Here is a 24,467-nt window from a genome sequence, read left to right as displayed (position 1 = left end):
GCTGACGAGCCCCAACCCTGCCCTCTGTGGGCAAGGACGAGGCCCACCCTACGCATCCCCTGTGGTGTCCTACTCGGGCGCCCTGCAGTGTGCCGGCGGGCCAAGGGTTAAACGCGGCGGGAGCCCCCGGCGCGGGGCAGCCGCGGGCCCGGAGTGCTTAGTCAGGATTCCGATTTCCTGCCGAAGTGTTTGGATTTCCTGCAGCCCGCGCCCGCCGCCGCCGAGCGGGATCGAGCGAGCGGCTCGCGTCGCCGGCCTCCTCCCCCTCGGCACATGGTCGCCCGCCCCTTCCTGCGCCGCGCTCGGCTCCCGCGCCTCGCCCGGCCCCGCCGCGCCCGTGATGGAATAATGCCCAGCGGCCCGCCCGGTCCCGGTGAGTGGCAAGGCGACGGGGCGGCGGGACGGGCGCGGTGGGGCGCTGCACGGTCACCCGCACCCCTGCGGGCTCCGGATGTCCCTGTCCTCCCGGAGTGCACTACCCCCGGGGTCTGGGGGCGTGTGGGGGGCGCGCGGCCGGCTCTGCGGGGCTGGCCAGGCCGCCCAGGGGCTTCGCATCCTCAGCGCTAGAACGCGCGTTCCCCTGCTCTGCGGAGGCGACCCGGGTTGGTGGGGGCATGCGCCTTAGGCGCAATGCTCCGGTTCCTGGACGTCCGGACAGCCGCCGGGGCGCTCTCTCGGTCCGTGGGGACGTTCTCCCGGTCCGTGGGGACGCTTTCCCGGTCCTCCTGGGCACTCTCCTCTCCCTTTGGGGCTCTCTCCTTTTCTTCTCGGGCGCTCTCCCGGCCCACTGGGGCGCTCTTCTCCGTCTCCCGGGCACTTTCCCGGTACTCCGGGGCTCTCTCCCCCACGCTTGAAGGCGCGGGCACCCACCGCCGCATTGTCTCGGCCGCAGCGGAGAAAAGTTCCGCGGGACCCGGCCTGGACATGGCGCTGCCAAGCAGGCCCCAGACCACTTACTTAAAGCAAAAGAAATCGAAGGGGGTTGGTAATCCCACTTGGGAGCTGAGAAGTACCTTGTATTTTCCGCTTGTACCATTTGGGGACCTGCTGCTTTTTGAGAGCAACAGTAAGTTTGAAAGAAAAAAAGAAACTCATTGGTATCTGCTTTTCTGCTGTTTGATCCATCATCTCCTGCACTCGTAAGGCGGGTTCTTTTTTTTTTTTTTTTCTTTTTTTTTTTTTTCAAATCAGGAAGAGGGTTAGCCAAGTCTAGACCATGGTTAACTTGACCTTAGTCTTAGCTGTACAGTTCCAAAAGACCACTTTGTTTTTTGTTCATCTACTCCATCAGGTTGTCTTAGCAGAACTGATTCTGGGATAGCCGTGGTACGGGATTGCTGAGTAATGTTGTGAGATTGTAAGTCACAGAATTTTATTTTTAAGCCAGTTTCACGTCTGTTCTATCCTGAGTGACTAGATCTTGCTGGGCCATTGAAAGGACCCTGTGAAAGGCCATTGGCAGGGGAGGAGGGTATGGGGGGGTATGGTAGGGGGTGGGGGTGGTCCCATAGAGAAGAAAAAGAGCTCAGAAAACAACTGTTTCCACTTTTTGTTCACTTGGAATGGAAGCGGTTCTGACAGGTTACCTGTCTTGTCAGAGGGCACGTGACCACTTAGTGGCCTAGCCAGGAGCAGCTAGCTTCCAGTTCTCTTTGTCTGTGTCAGATTATGATCTGCCAGCTAGGAACCAGCTGTGGAGTCGTGCCTTTCAACTCTTGCCACGTTAGCACCTTCTCCTGGTCGCTTATCTGTTATTGTGGCTGTTTTTGAGATACGCAGTTATCTGAAAGAAAAACGTATTTTGTGATAAGGCGTTTTTTAAATTACCCTATTATAAAATGCATAATGATTTTTAGTACCTTGTAGGCTGGTTTTAAAAGCTAAAAAAAAAATTAAATATTACCCAACTCCTGTTCACTGGTGCAAGTGAATTTGGGGTCCAGCTATCAAACAGATTTGAAATATACAATTGTAGTTATTATACCGGGGGCTGCTTTTCTCTACTCTCTCCTTTTGTTGAAAACATACAAACTTGCAAGCTCCAAAAGGGCAGTGTCTTGACACAGAATGTGCTGTGAGATTTTCCGGAGTCTTACTTTTGAATCCTCCTCTTGCTGTGAGCCAGGCAACCCACCTATTTTCCTCCTCGTGAACACTGAGTGGCTGGCTTTTCATTTTTAGTATGTGATAATGTCGGAGAGCAAGGACTTTCTCACAAGCTTGCCATTTGGCGAAGGAAATTGAAATTCCTTACACCTCTCCAGTCCTCCCCTCCCACAGCAAGCCAGATTTTTCAAAAACCAATGGAAGCCTTGCAGGCCCAGAGATGAATGTGTGCATTCACTGAGCCCTCCTGATCCAGACCCTCCTCCCAGCTGCCTGCTCCGTGTTGTACCAGGTGGCTGTGGTCAAGAGGAAAAAGAGAACTCCCCCCTTAACCTGTGCTGTTGGTGCGTTTTTCCCTACCATGGTCTCAGTTGTGTGTGCTGGGATCTTCCTTACCCCTCTTCGTTGTCTCTTCCTCTCCTCTTTTTCTCTCACTGCTGTGCCTTGCGTAGGTCCCAGAGGTCTTTGCTAGCAGTCAGCCCATGTGATTCCTACATGAGCAATGCTGACAGTAACATCGAGCACTTTTTGAGCACTTGCATGCTCTGCACTTGTTTCCTCCTAAGAAGAACCAAGGAAGCCTTGGGGAGATGGCTCCGCTGAGAAGAGTGTTTGCTGTATAAGCATACAGATCTGAGTTCAAATCTCTGGAACTCGTGTAAAAAGCCCGGCACCCTGACTCAGCTCTGTGATTGCCTGAGCTTGCTGGCCTGCACTGGCCTAGCTCTAGGTACAGTGAGAGACCCTGTCTGACCCCAGTGTTTGCTCATGGGTATGTGCATGCAGACACACACACACACACACACACACACACACACGTGTTTCCCCAGAGAGGGGACTCCTTGGGAGCCTTTCCCAGAAAGGACAGTCTTTCTCAGATTCATCTGGATTGAGTCATTCTTTCTTGTAGCCAGTAAACATTTGCTAAGTGGCTCCATTGTGGGAGGTACTAATCATGCAAAGATGAATAGCACCCTGTTCTCAAGGCCTCTTATTTTTAGACCCATCTTTCATTGTCGGGATTATATTCTTTCGTTTAATTAATCAATTCCACAACTGTGTACGGAGCACCTGCTCTACACTAAGCCTTGCATGGAGTTCCTTGTAATACTGGAAGGAGCGAGATGGGGCCCCACCCTCCAGGAGCTTGCATCACACTGGAGGAGAAAGGCATCTGGGAAGAAGCTGGTAGCTTCTAAGGCCTGAGAACTTGAAGGATGTAAGTTCTCCCAGGAAATCAAAAGAATGAAGCCGAAGATGGGAATACAGTGTTGGCTCTTGGTTTACCAGGGGAAGGCAGGTCTGAGGTTGGAAAGTAGAGAAAGAAGTAGCTAGACTGAGAAGGTGTGGGGGAAGGACATTCCGAGGAGATGGGTAGGAATATACAGAGTCTTCCACACACAGGAGGGCTCCAAGTATTCCAGGAAGTGAGCCGAGTCAGGAGCAATGAGGAGAACATTAAAAGGTGGGGTTGAAGACTATGATAGAGCTGAGTGCGCACAGCTTGGAAATCCTCCCATCCAGTGTAAAGGGAGCGTTAATGAGTTGAGTCTCAGAAGTCGAATCTGACATTTTAAGAGACTGCTTAATGAAGAGCGGTCATAGAGAGCAAAGCGCAGATGTAGCAAAGCTGCATCAGGATTCCTTTTGCTATTCCAGGAAGTCAGTCGGTGGTGGTATAGACCAGAGTGGTGGCAGTGGAGGTGAGAAGGAGTTAGTGGGTCCCAGTCAGGGCTTGGAGGTAGAATTTATACCTGATGTATTATATAGAGATGATGTGGGATGGTTGGGGGTGGGAAGAGGACTCAAACTTGAGTCTTTGGATCTATCTCAGGCAGCTTGAGGAATGGTAGCATCATATTGCAGACAAGGGAGAATGTAAAAGGAGTTAGGTTTGCGGTGAAAAAAAAACTGGGTACTGATTGTGCCGAGACTGGCATCCATAGGAAAGTCTCAGGCAGATAGGAGGGCACAAGACCTTAAACTAAGAGAAGACAAAATGCCAAGGGTGGAGACATTGTTGTCAGCCTGAAGCTGAGCCACTGGGGTGCTTACTGCTATCCATCTGCTGGGTCATTTCTCTGAGCCTCTTTTATGATATTCCCTGCCTAGTGTATTCTTCCTCTCTTGTTGGCTGGCTCCCATTTGTCTTTTAAAATGCATCCATGTCTTTATCTGCTGAAAAATGCCTCTAAGTTCCTGGACCACTCTTGGATCCTTGAGAACCCTCAATCATCCTGCTCTTCTGAACTTATCTTTTCTTCATACCTTATGCCTATGAAACATTTGGACTGGCCCAATGACATAGAAAATACTAAAAGCAAATGTAAGATCCAGAAATGTCAGCGGTTCTTATCGATTAGAGCATGTAAATAAAAATGGTATTTTTTTAAGGTAAAGGTAGTGATAGTATTTTAGTTTATCTGTTGCTGCAGTAATAAAAGAAATGGCATAGGTTAGCCGACAGAATTTTACCATCTTAAATCTCTGGAGGTCTGCAAATTGCCTTGGTGTTCTCAAATCAATGGAAGTCCTAAAGCAGTGGTTCTCAACCTGAGGGTCTCAACCTCTTTGGGATCGAGCATTAGGAAGGTTGAGGACCACTGCTCTAAAGAGAGCTTTCTTTTCCTTTTCTTCTTTTTCCAGCCTTAGAAGCCCCCTGTGTGCTTGGGCTCATGCCCTCCAAGTCAGCCATGTCCGCGCTAATATTCCTGCTGCCATCTTGACTCATGCTTTTGATTATCTTTCCTATTCTTAAGGCCCCTTTAAGTGTTTGCCTTGAGCTGCGCCTGTAATTTCAGCTGCTGTCCCTAGGTTTCTTTTTCCCCTAGCCAAGGCTAGCCTTGAACCTCTATGTAGCTGAGGCTGACCTTGGACTTTTGATATTCCTGCTTCTGTCTTATAAATTCAAGGATTACAGTTGGGATTGTAAATGTACGTCACCATGAATATGGAATGCTGTGGCTAGAACCCGGGACTTCAGCCTGCTAGGCAATCGTCAACATCTCCAGCCCCACTGTCCATACAAGATGGGCTGATGATGACATCGCTTCTGTCATCAGCCTTCAGTCCTTTTTGCCATGTAACTGAGCGTGTTCCCAGGATACCTCTGGGGTTGGTAGGGGAGGTGCTGCGGGTGGTCAGGGGAGCGGTTGCTGACCCAGCAAGTAAGGCAGGTCAGGGACATTTCCTGTGACACTAGTGATGGATTTTAGTCCTTCCTCTGTGTTCTGCTTTGGGGTTTTAGGCCTGACCTGATGATTTCCTTCTTATTCCGCCTCAACAGTGAATTAAACTGTCAGCCATGAGAGTCCTCCCAGCTAACCTATCCTTATACCCTCTCCCCAAAATGGATAGCTGGGGGCAGGGGACTGTTCCTCTCATTGAAAATTGGTTTATGACTCATTTCTCAGCACTTCACGAAGCCTTTTTGAACAGCTAAAACCTTGATTTCGAAGTCACAGCTAGTGTCCACAACAGGCACTAGCCCTGTCCCCAAAGACACAAGAGAGGTCAGGAAAGGTCCTGTGTTAGATCAGGACAAATATGTCTGAAGACTTAGGGGAAACACAAATGGAGGACCCAGCTTGCTAGAGGTGCATGGGTGGGTGGCCTTATTGTCCGAACACAAGGGACTCAGCCATGATGTGTCGTGCAGCCACGTTGCTGTTAGAAGGTAATTAGGACCAGATTTCTGCAGGCTTTCAGTTAGAGAAAATGGGCTCCTGTCCCAAATACTCCTGGAAACTAGACACTTTCCTGAGACCATGCAAACACTTTGGGGATCCACATTAGCTCCTCTGGCCTCCAGCATGCAGGGATGCAAGTTGTTGGCTAGCTGAGGCTCTCCTTCATCCCTGATATACCCCTCCCCCTCCCCCAGAAACTCCAGGAGTCTCGTAGTATTTCTGGAGTTTCCTCCTCTTCCTCTGCCTCCAGCCAGGAAGTGTGAAGGTGCACTTGGAAAGACAGGAGCGAGCAGGTTCAGCCTCACCTAGGGGCCCAGTTGGAGTCTGGTTTGGGATGAAGAAGAGCACACCTCACAGCACTTCCTCCAGGCGTGGCAGGAGTCCTGCAGAGGGAAACTCCGGTGGATCTCCATGGGCAGGACAGTCAAGAGGGCAACTGTACCCTGTCTGAGAATGCCCGCCCTTCCCTGGCTGAAGCTGAGCATGAAGTTTTGGTCAGAGCTCCTCTGCCTTTATAAAATCCTGCATGTGTGGAATATCCCTCGTGCATGTTTCACTGAGGCTCTGTTTTTCTTTTGGGGTAGAATTTAAAAAGGTTGCTTCGTCAGGCTTTGTAGTTGTCCCCTGAGTTCTAAGACTGTCAATGAAGCAGGATAGCCAGAGGGAATGGTTACCAGTAGACTCAGGGCTCTGCTCCTGACCCAGCGGCCCCTTCTATTATGCACTAACTATCCAGACTTGACCGATATAACATAGGGAGAGCGTGAGAGGGATCTCTACAGTGGCTTTGTTGCTGCTGTCTTTAGGGAAACTACTCACTGGGGTGTCTTTCCCAGAACATTTTGAAGGGGATTGGTGGGACTCCATTGTTTCATGCGGTGCTGAGCAGAGAGGAGGCAGAGTCAGATCCACTGGCTCACGCTGGCCAGCTCTGCTGCTTTTACTTGTAGAATATTCCATCCTGAAGTTTTCAGTTTTAATGACTGTTCATGTCACTTCTGGAAATTCTTTTTGGTTCCTTTTCAAGTCATCCTTGAAGGGATAGGGAGATGGCCCAAACTAAAAAGTGTTCACTATTCAAATCACCCTTGTCTTTTAGCCTTCAAAACTTCTCCTTCCTTCGGGCTTCTCATCTCTGTTTTGTAGCGTTTCAAACACGCTGACATTCACTTTCAGACTGACCTGTGATGCTCACTCTGGATTAGCTACTTCTCCTATTTGTGGTGTATTTTGGTTTGGGGATGTGGTGGTTTGTACCCCATGAGGACCTCATCTATCCTGTGTATCAGAAGTGTCTTTCTCTACAGAGTGGCTTTATGCTTCTGCAGCAGCCCTAAAGGTTTCTTGGGTCCTTGACTATTTCTGCCAGAGCTTCTGGGAAGAACTTTTGATCACTAGACTCTTGGTATAAGAAGCTTTCCATACCCAGAGTGTTCAGTACTTGCATGGGAATCATGTCCCCCTTGCGCCAGATCCTAAGGCAGTGGTTCTCAACCTATTTGGGGAAGGAGGTGTTGTGGAACAATCCTTTTACAAGTGTCGAATATCAGATATCCTATATCAGATATTTACATTACAATTCATAACAGTAAAACTAGTTATAAAGTACAATGAAAATAACTTTATGGTTGGGGGGGTCACCACAACACGAGGAACTGTATTAAAGGGTCACAGCATTAGGAAGGTGGAGAACCATTGTCCTAAGGCTCTCTTGCCACTTCTCTGGACAGATGGAAAAACATTGCTTGGGCCGTCTCTTCAGAAAAGACATGGCCTTTACAGGATCCTGGCTTTGTAAAGAGGTCTCAGCTTTCCTTCCTTCTGGTAGGTACCAAGTTGGAACCAGGTGGCTTAGATCATTCAGGCTTCTTAAAAGGACTGGAGAAGAAAGAACATTCACAAAGATGTAAAAATTGCCATTCTAAGAAAAGAGTCAGGGTCTATATGAGCACATAAGCAATGAACGGTGGCGTCAGGGACGGGATGCAGTGGGCAGGGTGTTTTTCTAGCATGGGTAAAGCCCCAGGTTAAATCTGCAGTACTCTATAAACTCGGTGTGATGGTGTACACATGTGATGTCATTGGGTGGTCGAAGTAGGAGAAGTTCGAGATCATCTTCAGCTACATATCAAGTTTGAAGACAGACTGGGCTTCATGCAAACCTATATCAAAAGGAAAACAGGGTTGAATTTAGATGGCAAGTATTTACTGAGCTTGCTCTTTTGTTCATCTGCTGTCTGTACTTACTTCTGGTTAAGGAGGGAACCTGGTTCGGGGACCCTGTGACTGTCAGTGTTTAGCATTGCCTAGTAGTGGTGAGGAATGAAACTGTCTCAGAAGAAGAAGCAGGGGAGGAGAGAGACAGAAGACATAAAAAAGGGCATAAGACTGTAAAAGCTTGCTAAATTAAGACTGGTCTAGGGGTTGATACTGACTCAGAACAGTAGCTCTTTCCTGGATCTGCCTTCCCTGTCATATTATGGTGGGGCAGCAGACATGGGCAAAGTGGGACTTCATTGGTTAGTTTCAGAGCTCATTCAATCAAATAAGGGCCACTCTCCAATGTACTGTGAGCAGTTGGGTTTGGGGGAGCTGAGCTAGCTCTTGGGGCTTACTTCCTCTGTAACTTCCACGGGGATTCCACAGATGGGTGATGCCCTGCCACCTAGAGCTGTTACGGGTGGGATCAATGCGTTTACTGAGCCTTGACCCCCTGTTCTCTTGGCCTGCTCCTCTGAGTGGTGGTCTTCATATGTTAAAGTGGCCTGTCCTTTGGGCAGGCCATTATTCTTGCCTAAGGTGATTGGGTGAGTGGACCCCAACATTCTTCTTGATGCCATGGGAAGTCCCGGACTTGGAGGCAATGATGATAGATATTATTCTGTATGTGTGGAGGTTTGTCTGGCAGTGCCCTAAGCAGTTTCTCTCTGTAACTTCCACTCTCCATCATAACCCTTTGAAGAGATAAGGTGTTCACCCTTGTTGCACACACAGGATAACTGAGACACGCTAGCTTCCTCAAGGTCATATGGCTAGTAAGTGACTTCAGGCAAGGCCATCTGAACTTGGTATCTACCCACACTCTGTATGAGAGGGTCTTGCCTTTGAAGAAAGATGTGAATCATGTCCTGATTCCTCATATGACCCTGTAGGGGCCATCCTTAGCCTTTCTCATGGCCTCCCTAAGCTTTCATTTCCCTTCCTGTAAATAGTGAGAAATCTCACAGAATTTTTTTTCCGGTGTTAAATACGCACTATATAAGGAAAGTGCCTGAGCTCCCGGCACATGATTGGCTCAAGACAAAAGTGAGACAGGCGTCTTCATTTGCACGATCCATAGGGGAAGGAAGCATGGGGAATCTCCATCAGTTTGAAGAGTTTTCCTGTGTGTTTTGCTTTGTACCAGATTAGGATTGCTGATGGCGGATTAGAAGCTATGTACCCAAGTACTTGGCAGGCAGATGGAGAGAAAGGTGTAATGTAATGTTGGATCCTTGTCCCTCCCCACTTCCCCGCAGAAGAACTGGCAGAAAGCGGCCCTGAGTTTACAGGGCCCAAGATGTCGTTCCAGGGAGACCTTGGTAAGGGAGAGGTGCCGCCTGAACTTGGGGTAGCATTTCTATTAGTGGCCAGTGAAGGAGGAGAGTCCAGTCAGAGACGGTGGGTCAGATCCTGTGGCAGGGGTGTGCCGGTTATTTTGGAAAAGGTCTAAGTGTAGCATTATTTGCTAAAGGAGAAAGGTAAACCTCTTCACGGCTGCCTCTGGAATTCAGTTGTCCCCGCCGTTTCCTGTCCCTCCACTATCACGGAACTCTTCATGTGGAAACTCAAACAGCAGCGTCTTTAGAGACCTTCCCGTAATAGCCTTTAGCAAGCTTCCTCTCCTAGGACAGTTACTTCCTCAGGCCTAAAATAGCCTGGCAGAGGGGTGGAGGTGTGGGATCTCTGTATACTGCACTGTGAGCTGTGGTGGCTTGGATGTGCTTTAATTGTGTACCCCAGGGTTTGAGCCTCTGGGTGGTGTTTTTGAGAGGTGGTGGGACTTTTAAGTTGTGGGGGCAATAGGTGGGGCGGGATAGGGTAGGAGGATGGGCTGGGGAGCTACCCTGGGAAGGTACTTCTGCCATGCCTCAGAGGGTTGTTACGAAGGGAGCCAGTCTGGTTCCACCCAGTTATCTCTGCTTCCTGGCTCAGAAATGAGACTGCTTGCTCTGACACATGCTGTCACCATTGCTAGCCAGCATGTGCCACCCACCATAAGGCCCTCACCAGAAATGTGCTGATACAAGTGTCATGTTTTCTGAACCTCTCAGAACTGAAGAGCTCCATATACCTTTTGTTTTGTAAGTTTCTAGAGTCAAACATTCAGCTGTAGTAGTAAAACTTGTATTAATTAATGTTCCTGTTGCTGTAAGCGATGCTTGAGGAGAAAAAGTAACTGCTTTAATTCCAACACTCGGGAGGCAGAGGCAGGGAGATCTCTGTGAGCTTAAGGCCAGCCTGGTCTACAGAGAAAGCTCCAGGACAGCCAGAGCTGTTACACAGAGAAACCCTGTCTCCAAACAAACAAAGAAATAAATAACGATTTAGGTTACGCTTTGAGGGGACATTCCACTCGAGCCAGGAAAGCAACACAGGACTTTTGACGTCGCTGATCACGTGGGTACATAGTCACTAAACAGAGAGAGGTGAATGCTCAGAGAGGCGAAAGCTCAGAGAGGGGAATGTTCAGCTCACTTTCTGTAGCCCATGGGATGGTTCTGTCCAAATTTAGTGTCTGTTTTCTCACCTAAGTTAACTTAAAATAGAAACTCCCTCAATGACAGGACTAGAAAATTATAGCTCTTGTTGAGGTGGCAGTTAATATTAACGATCCCCAAAGTCTCAAAACATGGATGCAGATGTCGTGGAGGTGAGTAAGTGGGACTGCATAGCAGACGCCAGCACATGCTCGGGATCATTTCCCCTTCTTTCTTGCTGACAGAACACTGGTCTTCAAAAGTCACAGTCCAGGGAAGCGCCAATCATCACCATGGTCTTATCCCCTTGGCAGTGACTGGATTAGACACGGACTTATGAGTTAATTCTGGGCAATGCCTAATGACGAAAAATTGGCAAGATGTGGGATTGGAGATAAATCTTGTCCCCTCTTAAAAAAGAAATTTAGGACTGGGGCTAACTCAGTCGGTAGAGCGCCCCTTGGCATGCATGAAACCCAGTGGTCATTCTCCAACTTGGTCTAGTGGAGCATGCTTGTAGTCTTAGCACTGGGAGATGGAGGGTAGAGGATAAGGAGTTTGAGGTCGTTCTTGTCTACACAGTGATCTTAAGGCCAGTCACAAACAAAACAAACCAACAAATTTTGTGTGACCATGAACTGTTTCATGCAGCCATTGGGACAATGAGAGTGGTACCTAACTTAGGGAGAACATTTCAAAGATGTCAAAGTGGAAGGATGGAAAGAGTGAGACACTAAATATTTTTCTTTTTTTTTTTCTTTTTTTCTTTTTTTGGTTTTTCGAGACAGGGTTTCTCTGCGACACTAAATATTTTGTGTCTAAATACTAAATATAAAATAATCTGCTCCATTAGCACTCCACTCCAAAAAAAATTCTTAATCAGTTAGGTATGCTGATGCATGCCTTTATTTCCTGCATTTGAAAAGCAGGGGCAGATGGATCTCTATGATTTCAAGGCCAGCCAGGATTATATAGTGAGATCCTGTCTCAAAGCAAACAAACAAAACAAAACCCCAAACTAAGCTGGGCTGTGGTGGCGCATGCTTTTAATCCCAACACTTGAGAGGTAGAGGCAGGCCACTGTGAGTTCACTGTGAGTTCAGGCCAGCCTGGTCTCCAAGAACTAGTTCCGGGACAGGCTTCAAAGCCACAGAGAAACCCTGTCTTGAAAAACAAACAAACAAAAAAAAGCTTAACAACTTGATGGTTAGCCATGTCACATGACATTTAGGTCTCGTCTTTCACTTAACTTGCGGCTGCCACTCTGCAGGTCTCCACTGCACTGTGTACAGCTGCGTCTTCACTTCTTTGCTTTTCCACTTGAGTTTTCCTTTCCCTCCCTTTGCCTTCCCCAGATGCTGCTTTCTCTCTGAGGATGACTCAAATGTGCTTTCTCTGAGATGCCTTCTGGAACCCTTCTGCCTACAGTTATCTTCTTGAGTACCATAACACTTGACACCCCGTCCTTCTCTTTCTCCCCTACTTCTTTCTTTATTAAGTGCCTACTGGGTACATCTGTTGTGTTGTGTATTAGCACCATCTCTGACCATCTGAGACCTCCATGTCAATGCAGACATGCATGCACAAAGAGCAATGATCAATGTGCTTTGTGCTATCATGCAGGCACATACAGTACCATGGGATGCTTATAAAAAGGCATCTGGGTCTGCCTTGTAGGGAAGGTCAGAGAATCATTGCTAGGTATTATGTTTTGCTAGGTATTGTGTGTGTGTGTGTGTGTGTGTGTGTGTGTAAGAGAGAGAGAGATGTGTCATTTGCACACGTGAGTATCTGGCTGCACCTGCCTCTGCACATATAGAGGCCAAAACAGGGCATCAGATATCATATTGTTTCATTCATTCTTTATTCCTTTGAAGCAGGGTCTCTCACTCAACCCGGAACTTACTTGTTTTCCCCTTCACGTAGGCTGGCAGCCAGCAAGTTCCATCAATTCTCCCATCTCTGTCCCCCTTAGTGCCGGGGTATAGGCATATGTCTGCATAGAGCCATTTCCAGCTTGTTTCGTGAATGCTGGGATCCCAATTATGCCTAAGCAGCCCATGAGTGCCGAGCCATCTCTCTAGTCCTTGAGCTAAATCTTTAACAGTAATAGGGAACTAGCTAGGAAGGAGCAGAAGGAAGGGAAAGGACATCTAGGTATAAGGATATCGATGGTAGAAATTGATGGTTTGTCCTAGAGACGGTGAGGGATGTAGGATGACTGTATCCTTCTGATGTTTTGAGTTGGCTCCCTTGGGGTTGGAGGGGATGGCAGGAGCCACATCCTAAAGCTTCATGTTTGTCTTGATGACACCCAGGGCTTATGGTGTAAGAACTACAGAATCACCCTTGGAATGAAGGCACTGGGTACATGAGTTTGCATAGATCAGGGGAGTGAGGGCAAGAAGTGGGAGAGACAATACCAATAAGGGTTCCCTGGTAGAGTGTGGGTAGGAAGAGAGAAGGGAATGGTTGGATAAGCAACAAGGTTGGATGTGGTGTGGACTGATTGGATGGGGGTGTGAGGAGGGGAGCCATGACTGAACCTTTTGGCTTGGTAAGACGGCGTCATGCTTGTGTCTAATACCTAAGACTGTGGCCTTTGTGGCTTCCTGGTCCCACTACTGTCTGCATCCCAGGGAGGATTGTTCCTGGCCCCAGTGGAAGCAAGTATGTGTCTTCTTTCTTGTCATCTCTACCTACACTGGCAGCTCTGAGGGTCCTGTGGCAAAAGCTGGAGCTGTGATGTGGTTTTCCTGGTATTCATTCTGGCTTCCTTGGGTGAGAAGAAAGGCAACTTGCAGAACACTCATCCCTCATTGCTTTTTCTCTGTTGCTCTTCTGCACATCTAACCACGAAGGAATAAGTGGACCTCAGCATCCAATGTGCAGCCCCTCTGTCTGCCCCACAGTTCCTACGCCAGGCTCCCATGTAGCTACCACAAACTGCCCAGCCATTTCGTAACTCAACGTTTGCCTCTTAGTCCATCCTTTAAACCACCGACTGCTAGTCGAGGTTCAAGCTTCAGATGGGGCCGCCTTCCCAACTAATGAGTTTTGGTGTCTCTCCCATGCTTAGGGAGGGGGAAGGTCAGGCAAAGAGGAATCAGTTGGGTCTTAACAACTTCAGACCCAGCACACCCTTAATGTACACTCAGCAGAGTTCTCACCTTCGTAGTGCAGCAGATGGCTTGTTTGTCTTTTATGATGTCTTCTTTCTCTATTCCTCTTTGGCTTAGACTTTGGCAACCTGTGCTTTGCTAAAGTTGAGAAACTTGCGAGTTGTCGCTGAGGACTAGAAGGACTTGCGCCCTGGTGCTCTGTAGTGAGGAGCTGCTGGCAAGCCTGCTTTTCATCCTGCCCAGCTCCCAGCCACCGGCTAGCTTATACCCCGAAATAACAACACACAAATTGTATTCTTTTAAATACTGCCTGGCCCATTATTTTCAGGCTCTTACTCACATCTTGACTAACCCATATCTAATAATCTGTGTAGCACCACAAAGTGGTGCCTTACCAGGTAGATTCTAGTGTGCATCCATCTTGGGCTGGAGCTTCATCGCATCTGGCTTCTCTCTGAGGAGAGGCACGGTGGTCTGTCTAACTTAGGAGAGGCGTAGCATCTGACTGAGCCATCTACCTCACTTCCTTCTTCCTGTTCTGTCTACTCCGCCCACCTAAAGGCTGGCCAATCAAATGGGCCAGGCAGTTTCTTTATTAGCCAATGGGAGTCCTCCATCATTTCCCCTTTTTCTGTTTAAACAAAAAAGAAAGGCTTTAACTTTAACATAGTAAAATTACATATAACAAAACAGTTATCATGCAAAAATTACAGCTACAATATTTATATCTACTTTATCTTTTATCATAACAAAGGAAAACAACTATAACTATCTATCTATTCTTCAGCTCCATCAAAGACTCCAGAAGGACACAATATTAACTAAATAAATAAGAAATATGCAATTTCCAAACTCTAGAAATGATAGAGACATCTCGCTGCCTGGACAGTCACCCAAAGTTCTTTTGTATTGTTGGGGCATCTGTCTTCGGCCTATAGGCCCACAGTATCCAATAGACTTTCCCATGAAGCAGGAAATTTCAACGACAGTTCAGTCACTATCTGCTGTGTCCTGTAGAATGTCTCACAGACTCTTTCTTGAATCAGGAACCCCGAAAGATCATCTCACATTTAGGCAAGTTCAGCAGTCCTCTCTCTAAGGGTTCTCTGTGTCCAGTTTATGCAATAGTCCAGGCAAGAGCAGTTTCTTGCCCAAATGGCTATCAAACTCCATAGGATCCTCTTCGATGCCCATCATCTTCTTGAAGTAGATTGGTGCTGCCAGGAGCAGACATGTCTCATTGTCATGAAAAGCCCTAAGTTATTAAAACATCTAAAATGCGATATTCTGTAGTCTTTGAAAGATATGAAGAATGCCTATTTAACTTAAATATATCTCTATATATCTAGAAAATCTAACTAACATAACTACAAGTTTTACTATTATTGATGACTATCCATTAACAACCTCTATACATTACATTTTTTAAATGAACTACATAATCACAATACCTTAATCAGTATCAGAAATACATATACATATAACAAAATTGTATCACTAAAGCAAAATCCATATCAATGCAAATTATTCATATCTATATCATATCCCCCTTTAAATGTAAAAGAACATTTATAAACAATATTTGGGAATATGGGCGCAGTTATTTCTCCCCAAACTGCTTCCTGCTGAATGGGGACGCTGTTAATCAGATCTTTCATAATGTAACCTGTGTGCCAGGTTCATCTTAGTCATCAGTTGAGCGAAGTGATTTTTTGAGGGTATTCATAGCAACCTTTCAGGAGGGCGTGGTCTATCATACCATATTGGGAAAGAAGCAATCCATAAGGTCTCATTTTCTGTAAAAACAAAAAAAGAATCTCTTTTCCAAAGTATCATATCCTTAGATCCAAATTCTAAAGTCAAGGTATTTTCAAGATATCTTTCTTGGATTAGTTCAGCAGCATTTGTAAACAAATATCTTTTAGCAGCTGTTGCTCCTTCCTCAGCATTCAAACAATTCAAAAAGAGCATAATAGCATACAGTATCAAGATTCTCTGTGTATTTTCCATCTTTGTGAGGCTTTATTTTAACCTCTATTTCGTTTATTTTTACTTTTATTTTTTGAGACAGGTTCTCTGTATATCTTTGTCCTGGAATAACTCTGTAGACCAGGCTGTCCTTGAACTCTCTCTGCCTCCCCAGTGCTGGGATTAAAGGTGTGTGCTACAACACCTTGAACTCACAGAGATCTTTCCGTCTCTGCCTCCCAGGCATTCGGATTAAAGGTGTGTCCTGCCACACCTTGAAGTCACAGAGGTCAATCTACCTCTGCCTCCCAAGTGTTGGGATTAAAGGTGTATACCACCACAACAAACTACTTCCTTTTTCTTTCTTTCTTTCTCTTTTTTTTAACTGTAAGAACTTTAACTTTTAGCCTGCATGTACTTTTAACTCACTGCAAACCATTTAGAGGTTTTCTTTGTCTTTGAATCTCTCTTTACTATATATCTCTCTTTTTCTGACCACACGAGTCTTTAATTTACCAAGCAATATAGGTAGGATTAAAGCCGTGGCTTTGACAGCTAGATCCAGCCCATTCCTTAGCTTTCCAGCCTCATGGCAGAGGTACCGGTTGTAGCCATGTTTATCACCACAACTCTGTGGCGGTTCAAGGTCCCTGCCAGCAAGCAAGCTGCAGCATTCTTCTCAAAGACCAACCACATTCAAATGCTCTGTACGTAGTCGGACCGCCTGCCCGAAAGAGTCAGAGTTTGCCCTGGCAGTACGGACCAGAATGCCAGCATTTTAAATGGCCCAGCTTTTTTCCTGCTACGGCTAAAAACCGAAAAGCATGCATTCAGCTCTTCATCAACACCGTTTAAGTGTTTCGTGTCAGGACCTCTTAAAAGAGCTCCAGGGTTTTGCAGCTAAAGCTGAGTCAGGAAGTCTCTCTCAGATGAGAGTGTTTTCTTGCCTCTTGCAAACAGAGCCAGACAGCTTTCTCAAGCTTTCTGTGGATTCAGTTATCCATGTTGGGCGCCATTCTGTAGTGAGGAGCTGCTGGCAAGCCTGCTTTTCATCCTGCCCAGCTCCCAGCCACCGGCTAGCTTATACCCCGAAATAACAACACACAAATTGTATTCTTTTAAATACTGCCTGGCCCATTATTTTCAGGCTCTTACTCACATCTTGACTAACCCATATCTAATAATCTGTGTAGCACCACAAAGTGGTGCCTTACCAGGTAGATTCTAGTGTGCATCCATCTTGGGCTGGAGCTTCATCGCATCTGGCTTCTCTCTGAGGAGAGGCACGGTGGTCTGTCTAACTTAGGAGAGGCGTAGCATCTGACTGAGCCATCTACCTCACTTCCTTCTTCCTGTTCTGTCTACTCCGCCCACCTAAAGGCTGGCCAATCAAATGGGCCAGGCAGTTTCTTTATTAGCCAATGGGAGTCCTCCATCAGTGCTCAGGGCTTTTCACATAGAAACGGAAGGCAAACCTGTGTCCAGCGCTCTTCCCGTGGCTGCTGGACTTGTAAACCGGACAGTCACATGTTACCTCTTAGGGACAGATCACTTGGGTCCTGGTACCTAGTGTGTCATGCTGAAGAAGGGAGAGTCCCCAGAGGCTGCTGTCACTGGAGACAGTAAAAGCATGTGCTTATATAAGCAGATCTGCACGCGTTAGGTGGTGAAATAGACAGATGTTGCTCTTCGAAATCCTTTTCTTCCTAAAGCATCTTAGTGGAGAGACCATGAATGTGTAGGATGTTCTCATCTTGGAACGGGTTTCAAGTCAGTCGGGTTTCGAGTTCGAGTTCAGTGTGGATGTCTTCAACTTCCAAAGTGTGAGGAAAGGAACCATGGGAGGCATTTGCAGGTAGCAGCCAGTGTCAGCAGAGCGAGCAGCGGAAACAAAGCCTCTTGAGTGGTAGGTAGATGACTGGGCTCACCTGAGTCCCATCCTGGCTCTTTTTGGTGATTTGGTGACCTGAAAAAAGTCTGAGGCCTTTCTGAGCTTCAGTTTTGTTTCCTTTCAAATGGAGAATAATCAGACTTCTGCTCTCAGGGCTGTGGCCAGAGCGCTCTGAAGAGGTGAGTTGAGACCACATGCTTGGTACCTGGGGACCAGGAGAAGGGGAAATGGTAGCTGCCTTCATGAGACTGGGGATGATTATTGCACATCTAACCACTAAGTAATAAGTGGACTTCATAGCCTTCCAAAAATGTAGTTTTAAAGTCCTAATCTCTAGAACCTTGGATTGTAAATTATTGAAAAATAAATTCAATCAAGTTAAAATGAATTCATCAGGTGTGTTGGGTTGGTCCTCCCTCCCTCCCTCCCTCCCTCCCTCCCTCCCTCCCTCCCTCCCTTTTTCCTTTCCTCCATCCATCTGTCCATAAACTCCATGCAAGTTAGAGTCATCAGAGAGGAGGGAGCCCACAATTGAGAAAATGCCTCCATAGGATCAACCTGCAGTGTATATTCATAATTAATGCCGACGTGGGAGAGCCCAGCCCATTGTAGGTTTTGCTCCCCCTTGGTGAGTGGTCCTGGAGTGTATCAGAAGACAAACCGAGCAAACCGGGAAGAGCAAACTGGTCAGCAACCTTCCTCCACGGCGTCTGCTTCAGCTCCTGCCTCCAGGCCCTTGCCCTTACTTCCCTCAGTGATGAACGGCACCTGGAATTATAAATGGAATAAACCCTTTTCTTCCCAAGTTGCCTTTGGTCATGGTGTTTTTAATCACAGCAATAGAAACCCTGCCTAAGACACTGAGTTTAATCAGATGGTATGACTGGGAAGGGGTGGGAGGGAGATGAGAAAGATCCTTGGAGAAGATGAGGAAAAGGAATCCTCGGGCATGCATCAGAAGCTGGGGTACTGTGACTCTCAGCTAGGACTTCTGGTAGCTGTCACAAAGTGGGAAAAAAAGAAGGGAAGGTTCCCTCCTAACGGGTGTCAAAGAGATCACGGCCCTGCCCACATCTTGATTTTGGAATTCTGGCCTCTAGAATTATGAAGGAATGCATTTTTTTGTTGTTGCTTTAAAACATCCAATTGTTGGTGATTTATTATGGTCCATTAGAGAACTAATATGGTGATGACAGTGGTGATGATATGGTGGTGATGTTGGTGACCATGACGACGGTGGTGACGGCAGTGTTGCTTCTGCTGAAGGTGCTAAGGACAACCATAACAATGAAGGCAACAATCATTCATGATGACAGTGATGATGGTGATGAAGACAGCCATGGCCATGGTTATGTGAAAAAGGATCACGATGACTGGGCATCTGGCCTAGGCACAAGAAAATGATCACATGTGTCTAACTGCAGCTGACGTGTGGCACTAATTTCTGTAGACGCTGGTATTTCTGTAGACGCTGTGCACTGGAAACACTTAGTGAGAACTTTCTGGGTGTTTTAGGAGGAGGGAAGACATCTGTATCACCTAGTCTGCAGGGTTAGGAGATGTGAACTGCTTACAAGGCCAGGGGACTTCTGATGTGCTGTGGGAGTCTTGAAAGAGGGGTCCCGAGTTTCCTAGATACAATGGCTCTTGACTAGGAGTGAAAGGTGTTTTGTGGCCAAGGAGGGCAAAGACTGCCCAGGTACAGGAGAGTCACCAGGGCCAGTGTGTGTAGACACTGGGGATGAAATTGGTGGTGGTTATCCCCTACCTCAGCCGTGAACTGTACTGTAGAGAATCTGCCTTTTGCTGGGGCTGCACTGCACCCTTTGGGCTCTCTGTGCAGGCACACTGGGAGAACACAGGAACTCAATGGAAAGAATACTGATTTTGTCTGTTTCCCTTTTTAATGTGTTTTGCAGTATGCATTTTGTGTATGTGCACATGTGGTACAGGGTGGGGAAGTCAGAGGTCAATGTCACTGTGTCTTCCTCTGTTCTACCTCTATTTATTTGTTTGTTTGTTTGTTTGTTTGTTTTCATTTGTTTGTTTGTTCTGAGGCAGGGTTACTCTCTGACCTCGAAGCTCACTGATTGGTTATACTGGCTGACCAGCATCCAGCAAACTCCATTGATTTACCTGTCTATACCGGCTCAGTGCCAGGGATTCAGATTGTGCCACCAAACCCAACTTTTCACATGGGTATTACAGGTTTAAACTCAGGCCCTAAAGCTTGCCCAGCAGGCATGTTGCTGGCTGAGCCTGCTCCCCAGCCCCCAAACACATATTTTTTAGATGGTGGGAGAGTAACCATGTGAGCCCTTTTCTGTCCTGGAGACAGTGTGATGTGGAACAAAGAACATAGATCTAGCCATCGGCGGCCTGGCTGGCAAACTGAGTCTTTCCCTTGCTTTGTGACCATGGATAACTTTCTTTCTCTGAGACTCAGTTTCCTCTCTTTCTATCCATGCCCCTGACATCCACTGCAGAATATTTTGGAGCCAGCTGAAAGAATACTTGCATGACCTCTGGAAGACTCTGGATAAAGCTGCCCATTCTCTACCAGCTCCAGCCAGACACAGGGCACTAGGAAAGGGCATGGCAGTGAACAGAATTGGAAAGGTCTGCATTTTGTGGCGTATGGCTAGACTTTTCTGTCCCGTCAGTCACTCCAAATAACCACAAGGAGACTCAGTATTAATTATAAGTGCTCAGCCTGTAGCTTAAGCTTGTTTTTTTTTTAGCTAGCTTGTAGAACTTAAATTAGCCCATTTCTAGTCATGTATATGCTGCCCTGCGGCTCGTTGACTTCATGTATGTACTTCCCATCCTGCTCGCTCTGCTCTGCATCTCATGGCGTCTCCTCTGACTCCTCGCTTCTTCCCAGCATTCTCTCTACCCCCAAAATCCTGGCTAGCCATCAGCCAATCAGCTTTTATTAACAATGAGCATAACCCATCTTCACAGTGTACCAAAGGATTATTCCTCAGCAGTAGTGGGGCAAAGGTGTCACCAGTATCAAGAAAGTTTGGGTACCTGGGGACACTTCTAGAAGGCCTGGATGGCTCTTATTGAAGGAAAACTCCCAAGTTCCTATTGTTCTCTAGTTTTTGAGATTACCATGGAGAAGCTGGTAAAGCATAAGAAACTGGCTTTTGTGGTCAGGGTGGCTTAAAACACGGCCCTTTGAACAGCAAAGCTGTTTCTCCTGGACTGGCCAGCGGAAGTGTCCCCTTCCCTGCTCCTCTGCCGTTCTGCTCTGCCCGGTGGTCCCTTGTCTTCTTTCTTACCTATTCTTACACCTGGCTTAGTGTGCGGCACTGATGACAGCGTTCTTACTGTTTATCATGTGATGATCAGGCTGCCGTTTGCCGATCCCTAAGATAGAATTTGGACCTCATGAAAACATCTGCCATGCTGCTGTGTCACTGTCCCTTCCCCCTGCTGGCCTGTGGTCTCTGTGAGGCTTCACGCTTTCATCCAGTGCCCACCACCTGCTAGGTCTTTAGGAAGGAGTTGAGTGAATCCACCTGGTCCCTTTCATCACCTGCTGAGCAGGACATGGCATCATTCCCAGATAGTGTCAGTGCCGATCCCAGCACATCCCTGGAAAGATTACCTTGTTAAAATCCTCTGGCAACGAGGTGGGCCCTGGGCGCTTTGAAGGGAAGAGCAAATACAGAGATGTGTGTGGTCTGAGTCAGCCATGTTGAAGGGCTCTTAGAGAGTGGAGTGCTCTCCAGGGCTTGTTGGTACGGCAGAGACATGTATGTGACTGGTAGGAGAGGGGACACGTGGCTGCTTGACTGGCAGGCTGCAAAAGGGACATTAGACTGCCCGAACTGGGTATCTAGAGAGATCAAAACAGTCTCTGTAGACATTGCTCAGTTGGGTTGGCTATGTAGATCGGACAATACATGGCCATAGTGATAGAAGACAATGTACAACCCTTCACTTATACTTCAGATCCTGCTTATTCTTGTCATTTATTGTTTGAAACAGGGTCTTCTGTGTCACAGGATGATTTCCAACTCCCGACATCCTGCTTCTTCCTGAGTGCTGAGATTACAAACTTGAGTCCCCATCCTCAAATACTCTTTATGATGGATGTACAGGCTCTTTACTTTTTTCACTTATATACTTGCCTAAAAGCTTACTTCTGATGAGTTGTTGGAGGTAGAATTGATGGACCATCTCTTGTAGGCACATCTTCATGTGTGATGCATGTTTCTAAGTTGCTATTCAGGGAAGATGACCAGCTCATGTTTTTAGAGTAGGGTCTTGAGGCTATATACATCTTTAAGTCCTTGTCAGTCCCAGGCAAATCAGTTACACTTTTCTCTGTAGAGTTGACAGGCCAAAGATAAGTTTTATTTTATTTGCATTTTGAATTTAATACATAATTTCATAGGAAGTAGTATATGTATGCATGCATGGATTTCAATCATGCTTGTAAACAGACCCAAGCCAGTTGGAGCAATTTAGTTCTACTGTTGGCTACTGTAGTTTTGCATAGATGTGGCTTCTAGAACTGACTTTGCTGTTAGCTGTGAGCTCAAGCTGCTTGTTCAACCTCTGAGGTCCTCAGTATTGTCATCTAGAGAGTGGCTGTGGGGAAGTAGAAACTCCATTTTATTATTACTATTTTTTTATTAAGAATAATAGAAAGAAGTCATTTTGGAGAAACTAGGCTTGAATCTTTGGACTAAATGTTGAAATCCCCACATCAAAGGTAATGGCTTATTCAAACCCAAGACCCGTGCCTCCAGCTCTCTCCTTCACTCCGTAGCTCAAGGCATTTTTGTGTGACTTGACATCATGACAGTCAGTTACCACAACTTCTTCAGGGTAGTGTCATTCCTCTCCAAGACGTTGACTCATGGACGAGAGCTTTGAGGACATAGAGAGGGAGGAAGGCAGAGGCATTAGTGGGAGAGCTGTGTTTCTAAGGGCCATGGAGTGAGTCTGGACAGAGTTTGGGAGGGGCAGCAGGTAAGCCCAGATCAGGGAGAGGGCAGGAAAACTCCCTGTGAGAATCACATAGGCCAGAGAGCAGCAACTGGGAAAAGACTGTCAAATGGAGTCCTCTGACAGGCCTTCCTTGGAATGCGCTGGCTCAAATAGTTCAGCTGTTTTCTTTGACACAGCCACGTGTTCTTGAATTCCCACAGGTGTCTGTTGATGTCTTTGCCTCACCTTCCTCCTCGGCTTCGTCTTCTTTTGTCCCTTTTTCCACCCTGCAGCTGGCACACCATCCCTTCATGGTCTTCCATGTCAGACCTCCACCTCCGCTCTCAGGTTCATCCCCACTGTCCCGAATGCCTTTCATATTGGTCTACTTGAGATGAGGGGGAAGGATGCCTGTCCTGATGGGAGCTGTACCTGACCATCCTGGTTCCTACAGAGTGGACCTCACTCTGTCTGTTGCTCAGTGTACCTTTTTTGGCCAAGCTTTCCTTCAGATGTCTGACACACTACCATGAATGTTCTTGTTGCTCATGATGCTTCTGTCTCCCTTAGTATTCTGTGGCCTTGTCAGAGCAAATCCTAGTGCAGTTGTATTTGATGCCACAGGTTCTGATGTTGGTAGGTCTTCAGACACAGTATTTGGGAAGACACTTGTGCATGATTCAGTTCAGCCAACTAACATGGTGCCGTAGTGATAAAGCAGCAGCATCTGCTGCACAGATAATCCCTTCGGTGTTTATAAAGTGTGAGGTTATTTTTAATTCTTCTTCAAAATGGGTGTTTCTGATTCCTTTAGTGGTCATACTCGAACGTAGGCCTCTTCTGCTTTTGTGGCCCTAAAGCTTCTCATTATTGTTCATTCCTTGGCAGAGGAGGAAGAGCTGGAGGAGACACATCCACTTCTTAAAAGCCTGTTCATGACTTACACTATTTCCACCCTCCTCCCTAGCTAGAACTCTGACCCATTATCACCTTCAGTTTCAAAGGAATCAGGGAAATGTTGCCTGTAAAACCTAGTGGGTTAAGACCTGGTCATTGAGTCCATTCATAAGGAAAGAATGGGGATGTTTGGTGTGGAGAAGCAGAACTCCTGATGCTTGTGATCAGGTCCATAGCTGTCCAACTCCTTGTCTAGAGGAGCTAAAGTCCTTCCTGATCCAAGACACTATGATGCTACTTGGTGATGAGGACACTTCACAAGCATTTAAGGGTGGGAAGGAAGGAGGGAGGCCATGGACAAAGTAAACTTGAACTTTGTCAGTGACTAGGCCCTGTATTTACGTTCTATGACAATGACAGTAACAGCTTCCATGTCCCAGATATGGCCCATCCTTACTTATAATTGTTCCTACTTCATAAGTGCATGAACTAAATCCCTGAGCAGCAATTCTCCCAAGGTTACAGTTGAGGGCTTTAAGTTTCGGTTTCAGCAAGCTGATGACACAGCCGCCATTCCTGTTGACATGAGCCCAACACTAGTTCTACCAGATGGATAATATTGCCACTGAGAAAGAATCATAATTTATGTTACAAGGAATGAATGAAATCACCCTTGGTACTCCACCTAATAGTCTCATAGGAGCTGTAGTAATAATCTGAAACCAACCTAACAAAATAGGTATTATCAGCTCTGTTTACTGAGCTGATGAAGAAGTAAAGAGTCAGAAGTCACACCGTAGGGAAGCCACTGAGGGTACTGTCCATTCAGAAGCTTTTGGTTGCAAGGAATGAGGTTGGGTTAAAGGAGACAGGAAGGAAGTGTCCTGGGTCGCAATTGTAATTCCAAAGGCCAGGCAATAGACTGTTTTATTCCAGTAGAAAACAAAACTCTCTTGAATTAGGGTTGTTTCATAAAGGGTTGGCATGACACACACACAACTGACGTAAAACTAACCATTAATCTTGTGGAAACATACAGTTCAGTGAGATTGAGTCCATTCATAACAAGTGACTATCATTTCTGTATAGTTTCAAGATGTTTCCATCA

General features: G+C 46.7%; 1 protein-coding gene across 1 annotated transcript in view; it reads left to right on the top strand.

Moving 5' to 3' along the window:
• The first annotated feature begins 285 nt into the window (after window positions 1-285).
• Window positions 286-24,467, top strand: part of Asap1 (ArfGAP with SH3 domain, ankyrin repeat and PH domain 1) — a 282,884-nt gene continuing 258,702 nt past the window's right edge. Inside the window, 1 exon segment of the mRNA XM_038342734.1 lies at window positions 286-373. The gene's annotated coding sequence lies outside the window, so the exon portion shown is untranslated.

Source organism: Arvicola amphibius, chromosome 9, assembly GCF_903992535.2.
Source record: "Arvicola amphibius chromosome 9, mArvAmp1.2, whole genome shotgun sequence".
In the NCBI taxonomy this organism is placed as follows: Eukaryota; Metazoa; Chordata; class Mammalia; order Rodentia; family Cricetidae; genus Arvicola; species Arvicola amphibius.
This window is presented reverse-complemented; position numbering and strand designations above follow the sequence as displayed.